This window comes from Musa acuminata, chromosome BXJ3-10, assembly GCF_036884655.1.
Source record: "Musa acuminata AAA Group cultivar baxijiao chromosome BXJ3-10, Cavendish_Baxijiao_AAA, whole genome shotgun sequence".
NCBI lineage: Eukaryota > Viridiplantae > Streptophyta > Magnoliopsida > Zingiberales > Musaceae > Musa > Musa acuminata.
The window spans coordinates 14,939,851-14,962,023 of NC_088358.1; the positions used below are offsets into that span (position 1 = coordinate 14,939,851).

The window sequence follows — 22,173 nt, forward strand, 5'->3', positions numbered from 1 at the left end:
TGTTCAGGTATGAAGCCTTGGGATAACGATGATGTGATGTATGGACCGACCAGCCAATTACCAGAAGTCCCGCTCTCCATGGTTTGCCAGCGCGGGCCCATGGAAAAGAGCTTGTCCATCTCAATCTCCTAGCTGTGACACGGCACCAGTCGTCATCACTAAAAGCAGTTGGGCCGTGTGATCTTAACAGGAAAAGGTCGTCAACATCTCGTGACTTTACGACAAATGATTGCTAGCACCGAGTGCATAAGCCATAATGGCTTTATAGCGATGCCGTACGATGATGAGGGCAACAACTAAAAATAATCTTAGCTATGTACACTAATGCGGGATTTGAGCCACACAAGAAGGGAGTAAGTAATCTAAATCATGCAGAGTAATCGTCGTTGGATGTGTGGTTGCATAAATTTAAAGCAATCTTAATTATGTAAACTAAATAGTTGGATCCCATTGGGAGAAAATAGAATATGTATTAATGTCAGAAGTGGGATTTGAACCCACGCCCTCTCACGAAGACCAGAACTTGAGTCTGACGCCTTAGACCACTCGGCCATCCTGACAATTGTGAATTAAATGCTTCCAATTAGTATATGAAATATATAATTAACAAAAGAACCATCCTCACATATAAAGTCATGACTCTTAATAAATTCGCACCTAAAGCACACACCATAAGATTCGCATCATACTATTACATGAGTCACCATATCATTACTTTTTATTATATATATATTACTTCATAGTTCTGATTTAATTGAGGTTGATTATGCCTTTCCACCTCCAGCTTGCAAATGCGGGGTAATCCCGTCTTTGATAGCACCTAGGAATGGGTTATTTTTGTCATATAGATATACTATTACACTAAAATGTCAACCAACGAGTCAGTTCAACTTGGTTTAACATCGAAATTGTAGATTTGACCTAAAGAACTGTTGTGGAGAGCTAGCATAAGGCATGGGCGTAGAGAGTTGTTGTAGAGAGCTGGCCTATGAGGAGCTAGCATAGAGAGTTCACGTGAGGCGCCATCGTAGAGAGATGGTGTGGAGAGCTTCTCACTTATGATGGGAGTGAATTAATCTGGGAGGATATATGCCTTGCTCGTGGGGAGTCATCTCATAGTGCCTCCTCAACTGTGCCAAAGATCCGGCACGATAGGTCTCTTAAAGACCAAGTTAGCACTAGAGAGGGGGGGGGGGGGTGTGTGTGGTGGTAAATTAGTACTTTTGATTCAAAAATCTCATTTGATAAAAGCTCATATCAGAAATATGCTTGACTTAAAAATATGTTTATAAGCGTAGTGAAAGTAATAAGCCAGTAAATTAGTTTGCAATATATAGTATGAAAGAAATGCAAATCAAGTTTTATAGTAGTTCGATCGTCGTGACCTACATCCACTCTCAATACCTATTCACTCGAAGCCATCGGCTTTCACTACAGATCTTTTTTCAATAGGCAAAGATCAACTACCCTTATAATTTTTTTTCTCCTTTTTACATGCTTAGGAGAGAATCTTTACACATCTCTTTCTTTTAAACCTCAATTCTCCCTTATAAACCTTCTAACTCTAGGAGAAAGAGACTTACTAAACTTAGAGAGATTATAACATTTTTTAACTTAGAATTTTTTTTCCATTTCTACTCAATTCTTGCATCTCCATGCAGGAATAGTTGAAGTATTTATAGATCCCAAATTGCTTCAAAAATGGAGCCAAAAAAGGTCTTATCTTGGGTTTCCTGAGTCCTGGCGATGCAACCGGTTGTGCTGGACAGTAGTACCACTTGCAACACTGACACTAGACGATACCATTGTCAGTTCTCTCTGACATTGGGCGGTACTATCGCATAGTCTAGTAGTACCATCACTTGACACAGTTTGGGAGACTATGTCTTGGTAGTACTACTGCCCAATCTGGTGGTACCACCACCTAACATAGTCTTGAAGACTATGTCTAGGTGGTACCATCACCCAGTTTGGGTGGTCTCACCACTTGGGTCAACTATGGGTCATTGAATAGGCCTTCCACTTGACCTAAAACAGTCACAATCTAGGCCCAATTGGCCCCTAATTGAGTTGGCCTAATTAAATTCTAAACCAACCCAATTACAACTAAAACTACCCCAATCTAGAAAATTATTACAAAGCATTAATCACATGTTGTCAGACATGTCATTGGTTCATTCGGCACTTCGTTCGACCCTTCGACGCATCGTCCTCTCCTTCAGCATATTGCCCAATCGGCATGTTATCTTCCCATAATATCCGAGTTCCTTGGTGTAATGTCCGATCTTCTTGGTCCGATGTCCCAACTCATGGCACGAAGTCTTCTGCCGACACATCGACCGATCCTCCAGCCCGACGTCTAATCTCCTAACATATTCCACTTTATCCCAACATTGATTCTTTTTACTTTAATTGTCTTTTCATGATCAAAGTTAGTCCTATGTCACTTAAAACATAGATTAGATAATAAACTCTATTAATTGATTTCATCATCAAAATTCAAGATTCAACAATCTCCCTATTTTTTATGATGACAACCAATTCATGACGAAGTGTAAACCAAACTCCCCCTATCAATATGCTATATTGATAGAAACGTAAATTTAGACATAAATTATGAATCTAAGCAATATGTCATCATAAAATCATGCATAATCAAAATTTTAATATATTATTTTATGTATATCATCATAATTTCTCCCCCTTTGTCATCAATAAAAAGGAGAAGTGCAACTATCAAGTTTTAGAGATATGTAAGCTTAGTAATTTAACAAAATTTCCATCACTTTAGAACACATAAGCTAATGAGTTCTTTCTTCTCTTTTCAAAAGTGCAAGCTAGCAATTTGTTCCTTTCTTTATAATGTTCAAGCTAGTAATTTATGCTTCCTTTGCAATGCGCAAGCTAGCAAGTTTTTTGAGAATGTGAAATTTAACAAAGTTTTTGCTTCTCTTGAGATAGTAACTTTTTGCTTCTCTTTATAATGTGCAAGCTAGCATGCTTTTTGCTAATTTTTGTGATGCTTAAGCTAGCTAGACTTTCTCCTTTGAGATATGCAAGCTTGTAATTTTTGCCTTTCTTTATAAGCTAGCAATTTATTTTTCTTAAGATATGCAAGATAGTAATTTTCTCTTCCCCCTTTGTTATTGTCAAAAGGAAGGGAAGGATACAATAGTACAAAATATATCAATCATTATATGAGGTATACAAGCCATAAATACAAAAGAATCATGTTATGAAAGATATAATATCAAAGATCCGGAAGGATTAAGTCATGAATACCAAAAGACATGATTTATTTTGATAAATCTCCTTTTAGTAAATAACAAAAAGAAATTTTAGGAGATCAAAGATCTTGATTTATAAAAAAATCTAAAGTATTAAATATTGAGAATTTAAGATCATAATTTAGATAAAGACTTTCCTATTGCAAAAAGAGTCATGAGAGAATATATAAAAGATTTCGATTCATGTATAATATATCTCAATTCATCATGAATCATAAAAAAAATAAAGTTATAATTCCAAAAAATCATGATTTATTTGAAAATTTTTCTTCTTTAGTAAACGATAAGAAATCTTATGAGATCAAGGATCTTGATTCAAAAAATCTCAAGTATCAAGTTCATGATTTGGATAAAACTCATTCAAATTTAATTTGTCAAATCATCAAAATCACTTCCTTAAGATATTTATAAAATAACATAAATAAATTCATTAATCTCTTTTTGAAAGCTCGATAAGATTTTAGGGATAGAGACATTTTCAAGAATAATACATTCCCCCTTTTTTTTATGTGTTTCAATTTATGTGATTTGATTTTATACAAGAATGCCAAAGTTTTTTATGCCAAATCAAAACATGCATCATAGTTTAAAATTGAAAGAACAAATCTCATCATAGAAATTATCAAGATTAATAAACTATAAATCACCAAAAATCATCATGCATAATTAAATCATCAAGCATGATTTAAACATAAAGCATTTTTAAAATTATTTTGTTTTGGCTAGTGAGCTTATAAAGTGTGTTGATCTCTAGTCATAGGCCTTGAGTATCCACAATAAAAAAAAATATCTTTTGCTCCTAGCTTTTAATTTTAGAGATGTCTACGAGAAGGGTGTGTTTGTTCTATGTACCCATTTAGTTTTGAGTCTCATGATTTGATCAATTATTCTTAGCTTTTGCCATTAAGTCATTCATGGTTCCTTTAGGAACCCAAACTAACTTATTAAGTCATACTTTTTGAATGGACATTTATATGCAAAATATCTACACCTACTACAAAAGTTATAATTATTTTCATGGGAAATATATAATGTAGGTCATTTAACAAGTAGAGTAGTTGGCTTTTGTTAAGTGTTACTCACAAAATCAATTCCTTTCTTACTACGAACATGACTCTTATTGGCAAGAAATATGTTTAAAAATTTGCTACCAATTTTAAATTTTTTTAAAGTTTGATAAAATAGTGAATTTTTCTTTTTTATAAATCTAACTCTTTACATTTAGTGCAAGAGCTTAACATGCAATTATAATACTTATTTTTTAATTTTTTAAATTCATTAGAAAGAGAAGAATGATCTTTTTTTAATACTTATATTTTTTACCAACTAGCTTACATTCATCAAATAAATCATAGAAAGCATCAAGTAATTCATTGTAAGATAAATGAGATTCAATTGAGTAATTTACCTCTATTGAATCTCAAATTTTGATGATGAAACCAATTGATGTGTTTATGATCTGATCTGCATTTTGAGTGATGTAGGAAGCTTCAATCAGGAAGAGACAATTAAAGCAGGAAGAATCATGTTGGGCTGAAATAAAACATGTTAGTGTTAGGAAAGGGGTTGGCACTAAGAGGGGGGGATGAATTAGTGCAGCGGTAAAAATTACATCGATTCAAAACTTCGTTGCGCTTAAATCCATTTCCGACGAAAACTGTTTCGTAAATATCTTAACTTGAAACACGTTCGTAAATGTATTGAAAGCAATAAGCTATTAAAAAGGTTTGCAGTAAAGATAAATTGCTCAAAGTAAAATGCAAACCAGATTTTAGAGTGGTTCGGTTGTCGTGTCCTACATCCACTTTGCCAATTCCTCTTCCGTCGAGGCCACCAGCATCCACTATCGATCTTTCTTTAATAGGCGAAGATCAACCTCCTTCTTATAGCTCTTTCTCCTTTTACCGGGTTTAGGAGATAACCCTTATACCTGATATGAATGAGCAAGTTGATTATAATTCTGCCAAAGACCCTTTAACTATTCATCGAGGACCAATGACAAGAGCGAAATCTAAAAGGATGAAAGAAGCCTTAACTTGTTTATAGAAGACATTTGGAAGGAGCAAGCTAGTCAAAACTTGGTCAAGGTTCTATGGATACAAGAAGAGCCTAAAATAATCAACCTGATTCAAATAAGTCAAAATCATGAAGAGAAATTCCAACCTTGAGAGAAGGATGAATTTTTAGCCATCTTTGAAGAATAAAGGTCATTCAGCCATATTGGACCATATTAGGAATTGTGTGTTTATTCATGAATAATTATTCAAAACAATTCAATGTAGATTCATGAGTAATCTACATTCATGCATTAGGAATATAAATGTCATTTAATATATTCATTCCCTTTATACTTGGCCTTTGTACTATATAAACAAGGCTAACTCTCTTTGTAAGAGCACACATATTGGAGAAGTATATTCGACTTACAACACCGGTGAGTGTTTTGTTTTTAAGTTCTTGCATGAACTTTGGACTTATCAAGCATTTCTGTTTGTGGCGTTCAAAACCCAAGAAAAATCTTTGTTTTTCCTTTCAACTTATCAAGCTTTTTAGTTTGTGGCGTTTTAAGGGAATCAAAGTACTATTCTAATTACTTCATCAAATTTTCATTGATTATGTGATTAGAATAGTTTTCCTAACTTCAATCTTGAACGATCCATCTTGTTTCAAATCGTTGGAGGAGGTCAATTTGCATTCCATATGTATCATAGCTCTTTAGCTATCGGGGTATATGGTTACTAAGTTGAAGATTTCCATCATTTGGTATCAGAGCTCGGCTCAAGTTTGAGGTTTGCGTATCTATTTATTTGCTATCTTTTAGATTTTCTTTTCTTTTCTCTTCTTCTTCTATTTGGCCAATATCTATAAAAAAAAAAAAAAAGAGATCAAAAAAGTCAAAAAAAAAAAAAAGAAGAGAGAAAATCAAAGGCTAAAAAAAAAAAAAAAAAAAAAAAGAGAGGGAAATCAAAGGTCAAAAAAAAAAAAAAAAAGAGATCAGAATTAAAAAAAAAAAAAAAAAAAAACTGCGGATTCAAAGAATACTTGCAAATTACAGAATTTGATCTTTGTTCATTTGAACTTCTATTTCGATTTGGAAATCTTTCTTCATTTCTAAAAAAAAAAAAAAAATTCTAGTCTTTGCTTATGATTAAAGTGCATTACACACATCTTTAAATTGACCTATCTTTTGTTTGCTTTTAAAGCTGTCCAATTTCACTATTTTTTTTGAATTGCCATAATCTGAATTGTTTGTTTAGGTACCTTAGTTAATCTAAGAACTCAAATAACAAAACAAGAGAGGTAAAAGACAAGAGCGGTAAGATCAGTATAGAGAAAAGCCAAAAAAATTATGAGAAACATGAGTGGAGTGAATCAAATCTAGAGTGAAAAAAAAAAAAAAAAAAAAAAACGTGAGGGAGTGTTGGTGAGGTTGTTCTAACTTTGTTTTTCAGGTTGTACACATGTCTAAAGATAAAGAAGCGAGTTCTTCATCCAATGATCTTTTAGTTCAAGCAATGCAGCAACAATTTGAACGTATGTTCAAAGTGATGGGAGATGTAAGAGATCATCTAGAAAGGCATGATGATGCAATTAATAGATTGCAAGGTGAACCACGACGTGGGAGACAACCAACCTTTGTCAATGACGAATATGATGGTGGCGATGACGTGGATGATGACCAAGTTACTCTAATTGGTCAAGATATTAATCCTAGAAGACAAACTAGGAGAGGACGTTTTGATGGTGTGGACAGAAACATAGGCAGCATCAAAATGAAAATTCCTTCTTTTCAAGGGAAGAATAATCCAGATGCCTATTTGGAGTGGGAACGAAAAGTGGAGATGATATTTGAATGTCACAACTACTCTGAAGAGAAAAAGGTAAAATTAGCCGCTGTTGAATTTTTTGATTATGCTATTGTTTGGTGGGATCAATTGTGTAAAGACAGGCGTAGAAATGGTGAAAGGCCTGTGGAGACTTGGTTGGAGATGAAACAAATCATGAGGAGGAGATTTGTCCCTAGCTATTACTATAGGGATTTGCATCAACGGCTGCAAACCTTGACACAAGGTTCCATGAGTGTTGATGAGTATCACAAGGAGATGGAGATAACCATGATAAGGGCTAATGTGGATGAAGATCGTGAGGCCACCATGGCTCGATTCCTAAGTGGATTAAACAAGAACATTGCTGATCTTGTAGAATTGCAACATTATGTGGAGATTGAAGATATGGTGAATGTGGCCATGAAGATTGAGAGGCAACTCAAAAGAAAAGGCACAAGGTATGATTCAAAATCTTATTCGGGTTCTTCTTCTTCTTGGAAACCGAATTGGAGTAAAAAGGATGATAAACCCATTGTTAAGCCTAAAATTGATGAGACTAAAGGTAGAAATGAATTAGGCAACAAGGGTAAAGGTGAGAATCTACCTAATCAAACTAGAGGTATTAAGTGTTTTAAGTGCCTTGGGCATGGACATGTGGCACGCGAGTGTCCTAATAAAAGAGTTATGATCATGAGGGATGGAATTGTAGAATCTGAAAGTGAGAAAGATGATGATGAAGACATTCTAGAGGATACTAGTGATATAGAGTATGCTAAAGGTGAAAATCTAGTTGTTCAACGCATACTTAGTTTGCAAAATGAAAATGATGAACATGGTGAACAACGTGAAAATCTGTTTCATACTCATTGTTTGATTGCTAACAAGTTGTGTAATGTGATTGTTGATAGTGGAAGTTGCACAAATGTGGCAAGCACCTTGCTCGTGGAGAAACTGAAATTACCTACTATCAAGCATTCAAAACCGTACAAGTTACAATGGTTGAATGATAGTGGTATAGTAAAGGTAAATCGACAAGTGTTAATTTCCTTTTCAATTGGTAGATATAATGATGAAGTTTGGTGTGATGTGGTACCTATGTATGCTAGTCATATGTTATTGGGGAGACCATGGCAATACGATCGAAGGGTAATACATGATGGATTCAAGAACCGTTATTCTTTGATCATAGATGGACAGAAATATCAGCTTGGACCTTTGCCTCCAAAGACAATTTTTGAGGACCAAATGCGCATAAAACAACAATATGAGGAGCTTGAGTCTTCATTAACCAAAACTTTGGGGAGGGAAAAAGAAAGGGAGAAAAAAGAAAATGATGAGTTGAGTAATAAAAATGAGAGTATACTTATAAAAAAAAATAAAAATGAGAGTATTGGGAAATACAAGGGGAGAGAAAACAAAGAAAGTTTGAGTGAAAGAAAAATGAGTGTTTATGCCAAAATGAGTGATGTGAAGAAAGCCTTAACCATGAGGCAGCCCTTACTTGTACTTATGTACAAGGATGTTCTGATTGCTTCTAACAAAATTGACAAGAGTTTGCCTAGTGTTATTGTTGATCTTTTGCAGGAAAATGAGGATCTCTTTCCCGAAGAAATTCCTAATGGTTTGCCACCAATTAGAGGAATTGAGCATCAAATTGATTTCATTCCAGGTGCAAGCATACCAAATAAGCCAGCATATAGATGCAACCCCGAAGAGACCAAGGAAATCCAAAAACAAGTAAGTGAGCTTATGAAAAAAGGGTATGTGCGAGAAAGCATGAGTCCGTGTGCAGTTCCTGTTCTGTTGGTGCCTAAAAAGGATGGATCATGGAGAATGTGTGTTGATTGCCGAGCCATCAACAAAATCACGGTAAAGTATAGACATCCTATTCCTAGGCTAGATGATATGTTGGATGAATTGCATAGTTCTTGTGTGTTTTCAAAAATTGATTTAAAATCTGGATATCATCAAATAAGAATGCATGAAGGTGATGAATGGAAAACCGCTTTTAAAACTAAACATGGTTTATATGAATGGTTGGTTATACCTTTTGGCCTAACTAATGCACCTAGTACTTTCATGAGATTGATGAATCATATTTTACGTGCTTACATTGGAAAATTTGTAGTGGTTTATTTTGATGATATACTTGTGTATAGCAAAAGTTTAAATGAGCATGTAACACATTTAAAAGCTATTTTTGACGTGCTTAGAAAAGAAAAGTTATATGCTAATATAAAGAAATGCACTTTTTGCACTAATAAAATTACTTTTCTTGGATATGTTGTTAATGATAAAGGAATACATGTTGATCAAGAAAAAGTGAAAGTAATTAGGGAGTGGCCAAAACCTACCAGTGTTAGTGATGTTAGAAGTTTTCATGGTCTTGCTAGCTTTTATAGAAGATTCATTAAGGATTTTTCTACAATTGCTGCACCAATAACTGAATGCATAAAAAAAAATATGGGATTTAGATGGGGTGAAAAACAAGATGATGCTTTTAATTTGCTTAAAGACAAACTCTGTTCAGCACCTTTGCTTGCTTTACCGAACTTTGCTAAAACTTTTGAGATTGAGTGTGATGCGAGTGGAATAGGAATTGGAGGAGTCTTAATGCAAGAAGGCAGACCCATTGCATTCTTTAGTGAGAAGCTAAGTGGAGCAAGTCTTCACTACCCAACATATGACAAGGAGTTTTACGCTTTAGTAAGAGTGTTAGAGACATGGCAGCACTATCTTTGGTATAAGGAATTCATTATACACACCGATCATGAGTCCTTGAAATATCTCAAAGGACAAGGAAAACTAAACCGTAGGCATGCAAAATGGGTGGAGTTTATTGAATCCTTTCCATACATCATCAAGTATAAACAAGGTAAGGAAAATGTGGTTGCCGACACTCTTTCTAGAAGGTATGCTCTAATTTCTCAACTTGATGCAAAATTATTGGGTTTTGAGTATATTAAAAATTTATATAATTCTGATCATGATTTTGCTAATGTTTATGGGGCATGTGAGAAAGGGGGTTTTGATAAGTTCTTCAAGCATGATGATTTTCTTTTCAAAGAAAATAAGTTGTGTATTCCTCAATGTTCAATGAGAGAATTACTTGTGAGAGAGGCACATAGTGGAGGTTTAATGGGGCATTTCGGGATTAGAAAAACTTTAGATGTGTTAAGTGATCATTTCTTTTGGCCACATATGAAAAGAGATGTTGAGAGATTATGTAAGAAATGCATTACTTGCAAACAAGCTAAATCTAAAGTAATGCCTCATGGATTGTATACTCCTCTTCCTATAACTAGTGAGCCTTGGGTTGATATATCCATGGACTTTGTCTTGGGTTTACCAAGGTCAAAAGGAGGGAGAGATTCTATTTTTGTTGTTGTTGACAGGTTTAGCAAGATGGCACATTTTATTCCTTGCCACAAAACAGATGATGCAACACATGTTGCGGGGCTGTTTTTCAAAGAAATTGTAAGATTACATGGCATTCCAAAGACAATTGTGAGTGATAGAGATGTGAAGTTCCTTAGCCACTTTTGGAAAACACTTTGGAGCAAGTTGGGTACAAGGCTATTGTATTCAACCACTTGTCACTCACAAACAGATGGACAAACGGAGGTGGTAAATCGAACTTTATCAACACTTTTGAGAGCCATAATTCAAAAGAATTTGAAAAATTGGGAGGAATGTTTGCCACATGTGGAGTTTGCTTATAACAGAAGTGTACATGCTACAACAAACCATTCCCCATTTGAAGTTGTATACGGGTTCAATCCATTAACTCCTATGGATTTGCTACCTTTACCTTTGGAAAAGGCCAATTTGGATGGTAAGCAAAAAGCTGATTTTGTCAAAGCATTGCATGAAAGGGTCCAGATACAAATTCAAAAGAAAACTCTACAATATGAGAAACAACACAACAAAGGCCGAAAGCAAGTAGTATTTGAACCTGGTGATTGGGTTTGGTTACACTTGAGGAAGGAAAGATTTCCTAACCAAAGGAAGTATAAACTAATGCCAAGAGGAGATGGTCCATTTCGAGTCTCTCAAAAAATCAATGACAATGCATACAAGTTGGAACTACCGGGTGAGTATGGTAATGTTAGTGCAACCTTCAATGTTTCTGATTTATCTTTGTTTGATGCAGGTGATGAAGACACTGATTCGAGGACGAATCCTTTCAAGGAAAGGGGGAATGATATGAATGAGCAAGTTGATTATAATTCTGCCAAAGACCCTTTAACTATTCATCGAGGACCAATGACAAGAGCGAAATCTAAAAGGATGAAAGAAGCCTTAACTTGTTTATTAGAAGACATTTGGAAGGAGCAAGCTAGTCAAAACTTGGTCAAGGTTCTATGGATACAAGAAGAGCCTAAAATAATCAACCTGATTCAAATAAGTCAAAATCATGAAGAGAAATTCCAATCTTGAGAGAAGGATGAATTTTTAGCCATCTTTGAAGAATAAAGGTCATTCAGCCATATTGGACCATATTAGGAATTGTGTGTTTATTCATGAATAATTATTCAAAACAATTCAATGTAGATTCATGAGTAATCTACATTCATGCATTAGGAATATAAATGTCATTTAATATATTCATTCCCTTTATACTTGGCCTTTGTACTATATAAACAAGGCTAACTCTCTTTGTAAGAGCACACATATTGGAGAAGTATATTCGACTTACAACACCGGTGAGTGTTTTGTTTTTAAGTTCTTGCATGAACTTTGGACTTATCAAGCATTTCTGTTTGTGGCGTTCAAAACCCAAGAAAAATCTTTGTTTTTCCTTTCAACTTATCAAGCTTTTTAGTTTGTGGCGTTTTAAGGGAATCAAAGTACTATTCTAATTACTTCATCAAATTTTCATTGATTATGTGATTAGAATAGTTTTCCTAACTTCAATCTTGAACGATCCATCTTGTTTCAAATCGTTGGAGGAGGTCAATTTGCATTCCATATGTATCATAGCTCTTTAGCTATCGGGGTATATGGTTGCTAAGTTGAAGATTTCCATCACTCACTCTTCTCAAACTATTCTAACACTTAGAACTTTGAGAGGAGTTTCACATAAGATTATAGTAGAGTTTCTTTCCTTTTTACTCTCAATACTTGTGTTAGTTAAACAGGGATGAGAGGGGTATTTATAAGCCTTAAGTTGATTCAAACTTGGAGCCTAAAAATATCTCATCCTGGGTCTCCTAGGTACGGGCGGTACCACCGCCTATGTTGGGTGGTACCACCACCAGTGTCAGTCTGACACTGACATTGCACTGGGCGGTACCACCGCCCAGCCTAGTGGTACCATCGCCTTGGAGGCTGTGTTGGGTGGTACCATCATCCATACTAGCGGTACCATCTCCTGCAGCCTCTCGGAGGTTGTGTTTGGGCGGTACCACCGCCTGACACAGTCTCAGAGACTGTGCCACGATGGTGCCACCTCTTGAGTCACTATTTGGGCCTTTCATTGGGCCCAACACAGTCCTTACATATGCCCAACTAGCCCATCATTAGGTTGGCCATAATCTATTCCTAATTACATGCTAACTATGAAATCTAAGGCATACTTAAAAGCTAAACAAGTCCCTAGGTCTTGGTTTCTTCCGGTGAGCTTTCGGTGAACTTTCGACGATCTCCCGACAATGTTCCAACGGACTTCCGGCAAGCTCCTAGACTTCACGACAATCTTTTTGGCGAGTTCCGATGAGCTTCTTCTGGCAAGCTCTTGGACTTCTCGGTTGGTTCCTACAGAACTTCCGACGAACGTTTGGACTTCCGATGAACTCTCGAACTCCCAATGAAATCGCGTCCTGGACTCCGGGACTCCATTTTGCTCTATGCCTTGCTATCATAGTTAATCATATATATGTAAAAAAATACTTTGATCTAGACAATTAATACTAACCATGAATCATGTTGTCCAACATGTCATTGGTCCATCGATGCTTCGTTCGATTCTTCGACGCATCGTCCTCTCTTATGGCCTATTGCCCAATCGTCCATTTGAATCTGCAACTTCGATATCCTTGACTCAATATCTGCTCTTCTTGGCCCGATGTCCGAATCCATAGCCCAAAGCCTTCTATCGATATATCGATCGATCCTTCGGCCCGACGTCCAATCTTCTAATATGTTTTCCTTCAGCCCAACATGATTTGTCCTGCTTTAATTGTCTCATCCTGATCGAAGCATCCTATATCACTCAAAATATAGATCAATTCATAAATACTTATCAATTGGTTTCATCATCAAAATCCGAGATTCAATAATCTCTCCCTTTTTTATGATGACAACTAATTGATGATGGAGTTTAAACAAACTCCCCCTATTAATATGTCATATTGATAGAGACTCTTGGATTAAAAAATCCAAACAACATGTTATCATAAACTTATGCATAACATAATACTTCTCCCCTTTTGTCATCAACAAAAAGGAGAAGTGCAACTAGCAAGTGTTTTTAGACATCCAAGTTCAAATCATTGCATAATAAATCTCAAGTTTTATCATCATTGCAAGCTAGCAAAAATTTTGAGTTTTACATCATGTAAGCTAGCAATATTTAAGATGTTAAAGAAGGCAACTTTTGCTTCTTGAAATATGCAAGTTAACAATCTTTACTTCTCTTTTGAGATGAGCAAGCTAACATATTTTTACATCTTCTTGACTTGTACAAGCTAACAAGTTTGCCTCTTTTCATGATGTGCATGCTAAAAATTATTTCTCCCCCTTTATCATTGGCAAAAATAGAGGAATAATAAAACAATGGCGCAATTCATTAATTTTTAAATTATGATAAAAATAAAGTGTCATTCTTATTTCAATATGTCATAATCGAGATAAACCTTGAATTTAAATTTAATTCAAGTCAATGCAATTTTAATCATGACTCTCATACATGATATGCAATACATCAAATATATCATCATAATAAAATCATAAGTATTGCATGCATCATTTTTATTTCATCACATTCATTTCATCTCATCAAAAAAAATTAATTAGGTGATGAATATAAGAAGTTATACAAAAATAAATCATATCATGAGATATAAGATCATGTAAATACCAAAAGACATGATTCATATATTAAATCTCCTCTTAAATAAAATACCAAAGAAAAATTGTAGGAGTACAAAAAAAGAGATCTTGATTAAAAAAAATCTCAAGTAATAAATCCAAGAACTCACAAGAAAAATCATGATTTATTTAGAAAATCTCCTCTTAAGAAAATACCAAGAAGAAACAAGGAGAAAAAAAAGATCTTAATTCATAGAAAGATCTGAAGTTATAAATCTCGAAAAATCAAGATAAAGCTCATTCAAATTTGAATCATCAAATCAAAATCATTTTCAATAGTTAAAAAAAAAAGGACATAGATAGATTCATTAATCTCTCCTTTTTAGATAAATCGATAAAGCAAAGAAATTTTTCAAGGAGAAAGCTTTCCTCTTTTTAGTTTGTTTCATATAAGCATACCTTTGTCCTTTTTATGCAAGTGAGAAAATATATATCATCAATCGTTTAGGATCGAAAAATAAATTGTCATAAAAACCATCAAGATCAATAAACCATAAATTATTTAAAAATCATCATGCATAATCTCGAAATTTATTAAGCGTGATCATTATGCATGACATCAAAACATGGTTTCAAAATATTTAATATTTTCATTACATAATTATATCATTATGTATCATTGAAATTGATTTCATAAAGTATTTTCCATCAAGATCATTTTGTTTGTTGTAGTCATGCATTTTTCTTTTTAGGTGAATCAACTTTTCATGTTTAGTTTTCCATACAAAAGCCATGCATCATCATTAAACATGATATCAAACTTCTTAATATTTTCATTAAGACATCAAGCATGGTTTCAATCACAATCGGAAATCATCAAGATACACATTATTTATTCTTGAAAAAACATACATATGATCATTAGATTTAAATCTAACATTTTATTCTATTAACATAAAACATGTAATTTTCATTATCATTTTCAAAATTACTAGCATGATCATTTTTTTTATATTTTCCTTTTTAAACATGTAATTTTTATAAAAAATATTATTTTAAACTAAATTAAAAATAACTCATGAAAGCATCATGTAATTTTAAAATAAACTAAGGGCATTTTGATTACCTCATCATCGAAAGCCTTTAAGACATAGTTTGTCACCTCGCCTTTGTTGTTTTTCTCCTCGTCTTTGGATGAGCTCGATTCATCCCAATTTGTGTTCTTCTTCTTGCGTTCATAACAAGTAGTTACGTTCTTTTTGTTTTTTAATTTTTGTTTCATGAACTTTTTAAATTTCATGAGTAGTTTAAGTTTACCATCACTTGAGCTTATGCTCGAGTGGTCTTCAATTATTCGAAGTTCAAAATCCTTCATGTTCTTTGGAAGGTGGTTCTTATGTTCGTCAAGTGCCACATTAGTCATTTCATAGGTCATTAAAGACCCAATTAGTTCTTCAATTGGAAAATAGTTCAAATCTTTTGGTTCTTGTATTACAATTATTTTTGAATTCTAATTTTTAGAAAGAGATCTTAAAATCTTATTAACGAGTTCAAAATTTGAAAAGCTTTTACCAAAAGCTTTTAAACCATTGACGACATCCATAAAATAGGTGTACATGTCAACAACGGTTTCGCTTGGTTTCATATGAAAGAATTCGAAATCATACATTAAAAGATTAATCTTTGAAACTTTTAATCTACTAGTGCCTTCGTGTGTGGTTTCAAGAATGTGCCAAATATCGAAAGTCGTTTCGTATAAAAAAACCCAATTGAATTTGTTTTTGTCTAAGGCACAAAATAGAGCATTTATAGCTCTGGCATTTAAAGAAAATATCTTCTTCTCCAAATCATTCCAATCGTTCATAGGAAGAGAAGACCTTTGAAATCTGTTTTCAACCATATTCCATAAATTTAAATCAATCGAAAGTAAGAAAACTCTCATTTGAGTTTTCCAATATGTGTAGTCCATCCCATTGAACAAGGGAGGATAAATGAAAGAAAGTCCCTCTTGAAAGCTGAAAAGAACTATTTCTCTTGGGTGTTAAACCAAATAAGAAATAACAAGACTCTGATACTAATTGTTAGGAAAGGGGTCGGCACTAAGAGGGGGGGAGGTGAATTAGTGCAGCGGCAAAAATTATGTCGGTTTAAAACTTCATTGCGCTTAAATTCATTTTCAACGAAAATCGTTTCGTAAATATCTTAACTTGAAACACGTTCATAAATATTTTGAAAGCAATAAGCTATTAAAAGGTTTGTAGTAAAGATAAATTGCTCAAAGTAAAATGCAAACCAGATTTTAGAGTGGTTCGGTCGTCATGACCTGCATCTACTTCGCTGATTCCTCTTCTGTCAAGGCCACCGGCATCCACTATCGATCTTCCTGGGTGGGATATTTATAGGCCCCAACCCAGTTCAAATTTGGAGCTCAAAACTATCAATTCCCGGAATTTCGGGATCAGGCGGTTGCACCTCCTGACTGGAGCGGTTGCACCGCCTGGCAGAGCTCGAAGACTGAGCCTCTGGGCGGTGTCACCTCCTGTCAGGGGCGGTTGCACCTCCTGCCAGAGCTCGAAGACCGAGCTCAAGCGGTGCAACCTCTTGACTAAGGCGGTTGCACCGCTCAGCCAGTGCTCGGAGACCGAGCCCAGGCGGTGCCACCTCCTGTCAAGGGAGGTTGCACCACCCAGTCTCGCTCGGAGACTGAGCCCAGGTGGTGCCACCTCCTGGCTGGGGCGGTTGCACCGCCCAGTCTCGCTCGGAGACTTAGCCCAGGCGGTGCTACCTCCTGGCTTGGGCGGTTGCACCTCCCGCCAAAAATCAGGGTCCGAATGGGTTGATCCATTCGGCCCAATTTGGGTTTTTCAGGGGCCCAATTGCCCCAAGATTAAGTTAATGGGATCACCTCCCATTTCCAACTTAATCATTGTGCTAACTACGATTTTTCCTAAGATATTTACTGCAACTTGCTCCGGTGCGTCAATCGCTTCTTCCGGCGAGCTTCCGGCGAACTTCCGTCGATCATCCGATGAACCCTCGGTGATGCTCCTGCGGACTTCCGGCAAACTCCTGGACTTGCGACGATCCACTTGGCGAGTTCCGACGAGCTTCTTTGGCAAGCTCATGGACTTCTCGGATTTGTTCCCGCAGAACCTCCGATGACTGTCCGAACTTCCGTCGAACTCTCGAACTCCCAACGTGATCATTATCTTGACTCTGGCGCAACTCCTATTGCATATCTTATTTTCATCGTAGTTAATCCTACACACTTAAAACAAAACTTTGATCGAGACAATTAATCCTAAGCAATTAACCAAGTTGTCCGGCATGTCATTGGTCCCTCGACGCTTCGTTTGATTCTTCGGCGCATCGTCCTCTCCTGTAGCCTATTGCCCAATCGACCAGTTGACTCCGCAACTCCAATATCCTTAGCACAATACCTGCTCTTCTTGGCCCGATGCCCGAGTCCATGGCTCGAAGCCTTCTGTCGATACGTCGACCGATCCACCGGCTCGACGTCCAATCTTCTGACATATTCCTCCGGCACAACATGATTTTCCTGCTTTAATTGTCTCATCCTGATCGAAGCATCCTGCGTCACTCAAAATGCAGATTAAATCATAAACATATATCAAGTGGTTTCATCATCAAAAATATGAGATTCAACAATCTCCCCCTTTTTGATGATGACAACTACTTGATGACGGAGTTAACCTTAACTCCCAGAGTTTAAACAAACTCTCCCTATCAATATGCCATATTGATAGAAACTCTTGGATTCAAAAGTCCAAGCAACATGTCATCATAAACTTATGCATAAACTTATGCACAACATGTCATGTCATCAACATACTTCTCCCCCTTTGTCATTAACAAAAAGGAGAAGTATCACAATCAAGTGTTTGTGATATTGGTTCAACTCATTGCATGAAAAACATAATATCAAGTTTTATCATCATGCAAGTTTGCTATTATCAAATATCAACATGTAAAATTACGATATAAGCTTTTGATATCATAACGCAAACATTTCAAGTGTTTATCAATTGTAGCATTTCATCACATGGTAAGATATCAACGCGTAAAATTACGATACAAGTTCTTGATATCTTAACGCATGATGCAAACATGGCATAATGCAAGTTTGACAATCATAGCATCAATTCATATATCTCTTGATGATGCAAGCATTACAAATATGGCAATTATATCAATTCATATATCTCTTGATGATGCAAGCATAGCATCAGTGTTCATAGCATCAATTCATATATTTCTCCCCCTTTATTATCAACAAAACGGAGAACGATATAAGCAAATTTTAAGCATAAGTGCTTGTAATTATTCATGTCATAACTAGGTTCATGTCATTTTCCAACAGTGAGTGATAGGATATCAATTATACAAACATCTCAAGAAAAACATGACATGGAGATAGCTTTGAAAACATGATATCAATTATCTTTTTGCATGAAGGAGGAAGACTATTTGTGATACATGCTATTTGTGAGTTTACTTCGAGTAAAGTTAGAATCGATGAGAGATTAAATCATGCTTCATTTTTACAAGGATCAAGATATGTATGTGAAACAAATCCTTGCAAGTAAAAACACTTTCATCCATATTCATCAAATCCATTTCTCAAAAAAAATATTTTTCACATGATATGTGTATCAGAGATGTATTTACTAGTTGATTACATATGTCAAAAATCAATGATATGAACTAAACTTGATATGACATATGCTTGTTAAGTTCGGAAGAGAGTAAACTTGATATGTTAGGATCAAGAGAATCTGAAAATGAAATTTGACTCTTTCTTGCATTCGGACAAGGTTTTGTTATAGATATTCAATTACAATCATGAAGGTAAAGCATGCTTGTTATCATGAAAGTTTTGTATTCAAGCACATAATTTCCAACATGTAATTGTGTAAAATCATTATGCAAATCAAGTGATTTGATCATTCAATCAAGAAAGTTCAAAAAAATAATTTTAACACGTTCAATCATTAGGACGTATTTTTGCCATAGTTTTTCAAATACAATCATGAAGATAAGGCATGCTCATCATCATGGTAGTACGATGGCAAGTTTACAATTTTAAGACACGCAAGCTAGTAATTTTGAGATGTTCAAGAAAGCAACTCTTGCTTCTTGAAATATAAGTTTTGCTACATGTGCAAGTTAACTTTTTGCTTCTGCAAGATATCATTCCTTGGTGATGTTCAATATAGCAAGTTCTACATCATGCAAGCTAGTGAATTTTATAACATTTTAGAACATGCATAATCACCAAAGCATCATAAATTTTAATGATGTGCAAAATTACAAATTTTGCATGTTTGCATTTGTGCATCTTGAGATTTGTAAGATAGCACTTCTTGGTGATGTTCAAGATAGCAATTCCTTTTTTTTTAGAAGTGTAATTATTTTCTTTCTCCTTTTTTAGCAAATTTTCTTTCTCCTTTTTTTTGCTCCCCCTTTTTTAAGTGTTTCATCTTAAGTGATCGATTTCATGTAAGAATGTCTTTTCATTTATGTCAAATGAAAACATGCATCAACGTTTAAGATCATAAAATGAATTTCATCATAAAACCATCAAGACCAATAAGTCATAAAAATCATCATGTATAACTTTAAAATCTCATGCATAAAATTATAAATCATGGTATCTAAACATTTAATATTTTTATTACATCATTATGCATCATTGAGTATACAATCGTCAAGCATGACACTTACACTATTTCATATAACCATGCCTATTTCATTAATGTCAAACATGCATCAGTTTTTAAAGCCACTATTATTATCATAAAAATCAATAATCCATAATTATTAAGAATCATCATACATAATTTCAAAAATATATACTCATTAATCATAACTTCAAATTAAACATGATTTAATATACTCAAAATCGAGAAATAACAATGGACATCACCATGATACACATTATTACTTCTTAACCATGATTTCATATTTTCGATCAAAATCATTTTGTTTGTTTATCATAAAATATGCAATATTATCATTTTCAAAATTACTAGCATGATCATAATTTTTTTTTAAACATTAATTCTAAACTAAAAAAGAAAATACATCATGAGAGCATCAAGTAATTTCAAAATAATTCAAGAGAGTTGAGTTACTTACCTTGTAGTTGAAGCCCGTCAAAGCCCAATTCGTCGTTTCACCTTTGGAAGTTCTTGATTCATCCTTAGTTGCCTTCCTCTTCTTTGGCCTCTTCCTTCGTTCAAGTTCATTGTCTATTTTAGATTTTTGTTTAATAAACTTATTAAGATTTAGTGTTCGAAGTTCAAGTTCATCATTGTCCTCATCACTTGAGTCATCGCTCAAGTGGTATTCATTTGTCCAGAGTTCCAAATCCTTCCTGTTCTTTGGAGGTGATTTTGTTCATCATGTTCATCATGTGCATTGTGCACCATTTCATATGTTATCAATGAACCAATTAGTTCTTCAAGTGGTAAGTTGTTTAGGTTTTTCGCTTCTTGTATTGTAGTTACTTTTGAATCCCACTTCTTAGAAAGAGAACGCAAAATCTTATTTACGAGTTCAAAATCCGAAAAACATTTTCCAAGAGCTCTTAAACTATTGACGACATCCATGAAACGGGTGTACATGTCGCCTATAGTCTCGCTTGGTTGCATTCGAAAAAGCTCAAAATCATGCAATAAAGTGTTAACTTTCGAGTCTTTGACTCTACTAGTTCCCTCATGCGTGATTTCAAGTGTTCGCCAAATGTCAAAAGTCGTTTCGCACGTAGAAATCCGATTGAACTCATTTTTGTCCAAAGCGCAAAATAAGGCATTCATAGCCTTTGCGTTTAAAGAAAAATACTTCTTCTCCAAATCCGACCATTCGTTCATCGGTTTAGAGGGAAGTTGAAAACCGTTTTCAATGATATTCCATAAATCCAAATTCATAGAAATTAAGAAAACTCTTATTTGAGTTTTCCAATAAGTGTAGTCCAATCCGTTAAACAACAGTGGACGAAAGACCGATAAACCCTCTTGAAAGCCATGAAGAGCCATTTCTCTCGGGTGTAAATCCGAAATGAGAAATACCAGGCTCTGATACCAATTGTTAGGATCAAGAGCACTAAGAGGGGGGGGGGGGGAGGTGAATTAGTGCAGCGGAAATCTTTCTACGATTAATAAAAACTACGTTCGTACGATAAAAGCGATTTCGGTGTGAAAGCCGATTCTAAGATTACTTTAACTTAAGATCAAGCGAGATGACGTTAAAGTAAATCTATGAAGGCAGTTTGCAGTTATGATGGAAATCAGAATATAAGCGCAAACTGAAATATGACGTTCGTACGATAAAAGCGATTTGCGTCTAAACGCCGATTCGGAAAGCACTGAACTTTGAAACACGTTCGTAAAAGCACAGAAGGCAGTAAGCTATTGAGGAGGTTTGCAGCAAAGATAAGATGCTCAAAGTAAATGCAAACCGAGATTTAGAGTGGTTCGGTCAATCTTGACCTACTCCACTTTTGGCTTCCTCCACCGACGAGGTCACCGACGTCAACTAGAGGTCTTCCTTCAATAGGCGAAGGCCAACCACCCTTTTACAGTTTCACTCCTTTTGACGGGCTTAGGAGACAACCCTTATAGAATTTTCTCTCCTCTCTTTACAGCTTAGAACTTGGAAGAAAAGAGGGAGAAGAACTTTTCGCCTTTACAATAATTTTAAGCTCTAAAAATCACAGAACAAGATCAAGATTTTGGTGTGTGTTCTGTGCTCTTTCAGTGCTGAATGGGTGGGGTATTTATAGGCCCCAACCCAGTTCAATTTTGGAGGTCAAAACTATCAATTTCCGGAATTTCGAGATCAGGCGGTTGCACCTCCTGACTGGAGCGGTTGCACCGCTTGGCAGAGCTCGAAGACTGAGCCTTTGGGCGGTGCCACCTCCTGTCAGGGGCGGTTGCACCTCCGGCCAGAGCTCGAAGACCAAGCTCAGGCGGTGCAACCTCCTGACTGAGGCGGTTGCACCGCTC

General features: G+C 35.3%; 1 non-coding gene across 1 annotated transcript; it reads right to left on the minus strand.

Annotated features, from left to right (window-relative positions):
* Positions 1 to 476: 476 nt before the first annotated feature.
* TRNAL-CAA (transfer RNA leucine (anticodon CAA)) lies at positions 477 to 560 on the minus strand. Its single transcript has one exon. It is a non-coding gene; the product is annotated as a tRNA-Leu (tRNA).
* Positions 561 to 22,173: the final 21,613 nt, after the last annotated feature.